The sequence below is a fragment of the Boleophthalmus pectinirostris genome, unplaced genomic scaffold, assembly GCF_026225935.1.
Source record: "Boleophthalmus pectinirostris isolate CB_2022bp ecotype Guang Dong unplaced genomic scaffold, ASM2622593v1 HiC_scaffold_5, whole genome shotgun sequence".
NCBI lineage: Eukaryota > Metazoa > Chordata > Actinopteri > Gobiiformes > Gobiidae > Boleophthalmus > Boleophthalmus pectinirostris.
This window is the reverse complement of record NW_026571404.1, coordinates 35,097,865-35,103,655: the sequence shown is the minus strand read 5'-3', so window position 1 is coordinate 35,103,655 and position 5,791 is coordinate 35,097,865.

Sequence of the window (5,791 nt, the reverse complement as noted above, 5' to 3'; positions counted from 1 at the left end):
GTCTTCTGTTTGTATATAAAATTCCAAAAGTAGTAAAGATATAGAAAAAAGCACTGAATGAGATGGTGTGTGCAAACTTTTGACTGATATTGTATATTTTGAACGTTGTTGTAAAGCACATTTAACATATGTGATTCATACGTTAACAATAACATTATTCTACTCCCTTTTCTGTTGCTAGGCTATGCACAAGGTCACATCAACATGAAAAGTACTCACAGTTCTTTACTTTGTTTCAACCTCCGTAAAGCGATGTCTCCTCCTCTTCTTCTTTTGCACTAAAGTATGTATAGATTTTTACATAATGCCAATTACCATCATAACAAAAGCACGCGTATTAGCATAAGAAAAGAACAAAGCACTGATTAAAGCAAATTAAGTCTGACTTGTGTTTGGTCTCTTTGCAGTGGGTGGTCACAAGAGACAAAGCAACATCTCGTATTTATAAGGGAGCAGGCAGATCCGCGTGGTCCGTATGTGAATATACAGGTCTTTAGGTCAGGTAAAGCCGTCACTTACCTCTGATTATTGTGCATTCATTCACAGCTCAGTTTGGAGAGGCACTCTGCGTTGATTATGTCTACAAGCTTGAGTCAATCGCTATAATGTGGACAGATTAATAGTTGCATTGTGTAACTTTCCTGGTTGAGCGTCAGTTAATTGCTTTTCTCTGTGGAGAAGTTATTGCTTTGCCTGGAATGTTTCACACTATTGTATTTAACCTTTTTGTCATAGAACAGAATAGAATGAATAGAATAGAATGCCTTTTATTGTTACTATACATATGTACAATCCACACGATACACATGCACAACGAGATTAAAAGCAAATCGCCTTCCAGTGTAGACATTCATGTGGGGCACTTACAACGCAGTACAAAAAAGAATAAATAAAAAAATAGAGTAAACAAATAGGTAGGTAAGTACTACTATTTCTAGTGCAAGGCATAAAAAAGGCTGGGACACCCAAGACTACAAAACTCACTGCACTGTATTAAATATTGCACTGTATTGAATATTGCACTCAGTCAAAAATATTGCACTGTATTATATATTGCACTCAAATAAAAATATTGCACTGTATTAAATATTTCACTGTATCAAATATTGCATTCAATCAAAAATATTGCTCTGTATTAAATATTGCCCTCAATCAAAAATATTGCACTGCATTAAATATTGCCCTCAATCAAAAATATTGCTCTGTATTAAATATTGCACTCAATCAAAAATATTGCACTGTATTAAATATTGCACTGTATCAAATATTGCACTCAATCAAAAATATTGCTCCGTATTAAATATTGCCCTCAATCAAAAATATTGCACTGTATTAAATATTGCACTGTATTGAATATTGCACTCGATCAAAAATATTGCCCTCAATCAAAAATATTGCACTGTATCAAATATTGCATTGAATCAAAAATATTGCACTGTATTAAATATTGCAGTCAATCAAAAATATTGCACTGTATTAAATATTGCCCTCAATTTAAAATATTGCACTCAATCAAAAATATGCAAATTAAATATTGCACTGTATTGAATATTGCACTCAATCAAAAATATTGCACCGTATTAAATATTGCACTGTATTGAATATTGCACTCAATCAAAAATATTGCACCGTATTAAATATTGCACTGTATTGAATATTGCACTCAATCAAAAATATTGCACCGTATTAAATATTGCACTGTATTGAATATTGCACTCAATCAAAAATATTGCACTGTATTCACCTATAGCTGAATAAAGTAGAGCCGTTTAATGCCATACTGTGGAGCATTCCAGGCAGAGAAAAGACATATCCATAGAAACAAACATGAGGCAGACTCTCCAGCTGAAAAGTTACACAATGCACCTTTAAGACCTCTCCAAGCATTCTAAAATTCATTGGATACTTGTATTAATTAAGCTGTTCTTATCTGAGTCTTCTCAATTAATTCGATCTAGTCACAACTGCAGTACTTTCATTTCCCCCCCAGGACTTCTGTTTGAAAGAAAGACTTGTGTAGGCATTTGTGTACTGAAGAAAATTACAAGCACTCAACCAAACAAAGCAGCAATCACACATGCTTTTAGTTGGTTGCTAATGGAGACGCCACGCTAACAACTTCAAATCACTTCATTGTGAGTTATATGATTGGGTAATTGCTGTTTTTTTTTTTTTCAAAGACCACATCATTGTCAAAGATTCAAAATGTAATCTTTGGGTTTCCTACTTGGCAACTATTAAATCAAGGGCAACTACTCAATACTCAAATACAGTATTACAAATAATATAGTAACCCTTTTCTCTACGTGCCCAAACCTTTGACTACAAAACATCTACTATAAACTGTCCCCTAATATTGCTCATCTTAATCATATTCATAATTTACATCACAATCAAGTCCAATCCTACTTCTTCAGCCCTTTTGAACACTGTCCCTTGCTCTCAACTGTTGACCAAAGTACCTAAAGAAGACATAGTATTGCATTTAGTATTACACTATAACGTGTAGATCTGTTAATTCACATTTTGTTTATGGTAAACCACAATATTAATCTAAAACCACTTCATAAAAAACATATACTATTTTCTGATCTGTGTTATAATGTTATCTGGAGTTGTGTTTTGTTTCATTCACACATATTTAACACACAAATCCTGCATATTAAGACTGAGTTCTTCTCTCAAACAGAAAACACTCTGTTCCATCTTGTGATGTCAGGTGGTAATACAGGAATAGCTCTACTGTGTTTTTAAATTCCAGACACCTTCACTAGAATCATTTGGATAATTTCTGCCCAGGAATTACCCAGAAAGGTGAAAATGTAGGTGTAAACTTCAAAACTACTAAAAACTGAAAAACATCACAAGGTGGAGCAGAGCATTTTGAACTTTTGGAGATGTAAACAGACTAATAATAAAGGATTACTCACAACGTGTGAATGAAAGAAAAAAACACAGCTCGGCACTGCAAAAAAGCTTGGCCAAAATTCAAGATATAAACACTTAAGTCTATCAGAAAATGACTTAAAAGTAGTTAAATTATCTGTCCATGCAGCAACATACAGTCATTTTACTTGACATGTTATCTTAAAATAAACTACCTCTGGTCAAGTAACTACTTAATAAATCTGAAAACAAGATGATTAAATTGATATAAGTTTTAAGTTTCATCTTGGCCATCAGAGAAATTTGTAGCTTGGCAAAAATGGTAAATGTCAGTGTTTCTATCTTGAATTGAAACTTTTTTGTAGTGCACAGTTGTGTTTTGTTTCATTCATACTTGTTTGAGTAATCCTTTATTATTAGTCTGTCTACATCTCCAAGGCTCAAAATGCTCTGTTCCACCTTGTGATGTTTTTTAGTTTTTAGTAGTTTTAAAGTTAGCAGCTACCTTTATACCTTTTGATTATACCAAATGATTCAAGTGAAGGTGTCTGCAGTTTAAAAACACAATAGAGCTCTTCCTCTATTACCACATGACACCACAAGATGGAACAGAGTGTTTTCTGAATGTGAGAAAAACTGTTAAAAGTATATGACGGGCATAAAGCTCACAAGGGGCATTGGGACCTTTACTCACTATGTTCTTCCTCATTCACACAAAAATACATATACAGTATATTTTTCTGTGAACACTTAGCACTTCCACTTGCGACTCCCACACACCCACAGTGGCCTCTAGAAATGTCACACATCAATTATTTATCGTTACTCGCATTTGTAAAATCAGTACAAAAATCTTTAACTGTAGTACTACAGTAGTGGCCAAGGTTATGACGATGTATGTTTGTACACTTCATTATCATTCTAGCCATTTTTTAAGCAGCGCCTCTATAGTCTAGTGCAGAAATATGTAACTTCTGTGCATATGTGGTATTTACCTTGAAGATGTACTATAAATAAACAAAGTCTAAACTGGTTCTGTCAAAATCAATGTAGATGAACACATAAATGAAATGAATTAAAGTGAGTTTAATAGAACAATGGAACCCTGTTTGTCTCTCTTTTAAAGACCGGGCAAACTTTATTGAAAAACTGAATAAAAACTACAAGACTTCTCACGTACAACTCAGATTATGTAACAATAGCAGCTGCCAACAGTGATTTAGACCGTTCAGTAATTCTCCCCCTTCTCTTTTAATTTAATTTTTATGACGATTATAAAATTAAAATTAAATTGGGAGCTTTGCCTTTTAACAAAGCTCTCAATTTACTGATCAATCTGCATTCCTCTCCTCACCTATGGTCATGAGCTTTGGGTAATGAGTTTCCTCTGCAGGGTGGCTGGGCACTCCCTTAGAGATAGGGTGAGGAGCTCATTTACACAAGAGGAGCTCGGAGTAGAGTTGCTGCTCCTCCACATCGAGAGGAGTAGCTGAGGTGGCTCGGGCATCTGTTCACTTCTGATGCCTCCTCGTAGCTGGAGGAAGTGTCCAAGGTGAAGGAAGTCTGGGAGTCCCTGCTTAGACTGCTGCCCCCGCGACCTGGCCCTGGGTAAGCGGAAGAAAATGAATGGATGATTATTTATGGTTTGTTTGTATTGTGATTTCTTGCACTTTGAATTACTTTGTATACAAATTGTGCTGTACAAATAAACCTGCTTTGCCTTAATCTGGTGGTTCCTGGAATGTTGAACAGCTGGTGTTACAATAGGTGGAAGTTCGCCTTGGCCTCTTTGTCTTAGTTATTTGTGTAAAAGAAAATAGTTATTGACAGAACAGATTTAACTGAATTTCATGTAATCATTTAATTACATTAGTATTCAATACTTACATGTGCCTGGAAACTAGCAGGTGAAATGCCCAGAATGTTCTATTCAGCTGAATCCACTGATGATTATTGACAGCCAGAAAAAAAAAAGGCTCCAATAGGTCAGTTTAAATGAAAGGTCCTGTATTACACAAAATGGATTCTTGTGAGCTTTAAGCCATATTATAATGTCACATCATCAAAAACATGGCAAATGTAGTGTTTTGTTTCATTCACACATGTTTGAGTAATCCTGCATTATTAGGCTGTCAACATCACCAAAGCTCAAAATGCTCTGTTCCACTTTGTGATGTCACGAAGCAGATGTTTTCAAGTTAACAGCTCCTTTTACCTATTCAGTAAAGATTGGAAATTGTAGGGCTGAAATTATCCAAATGATTTTAGTGGGATTATAGAGTTATATAACATTTAACAAAATACAATAATCAACATTTAAGAAATTACAATAATCAACATAAAAACAAAACAAGCGACACCCACAACACCCACAACAAATACAAAACACACACACACACACACATTTACCCCCGACCACACACCAACACAAATTTGGTTAAATACAACAAAAGTAATGTGGCAATCCAACACACACCGCTAGGCCCCCTTACACTGATATATTTTGGCCAATTTATAATTGAAATTCCTTTTCTCTCTCTCTTTCTTCCTTTCTTTTTTTTCCCTCTCCCATTTTTACATTGTTAGTTCCTATACTTCAACTAATTTTATAGAGGTTTTTTTAATAGGGTTTATAGAATTTAAAAACACAGTGGAGCTCAGAGTAAGGACACACATTTTTCTACTTTTTTTAGTGCAATAAACACGACCAAAATGAAAAAACACATGATTTTATTTTTATTTTGATAATGCTATACTGCGGCTTTAAGTGATTTTATTCAAGTGCTTAATGTCAAAAACAATCTAATAAATGAACATTTTGGTTCATGTATAGCATTTACATATTAAATACATTTATATTGTAATTCTTTTTATTAAATAGTAAAAAAAAAAAAAAAAGCTAACC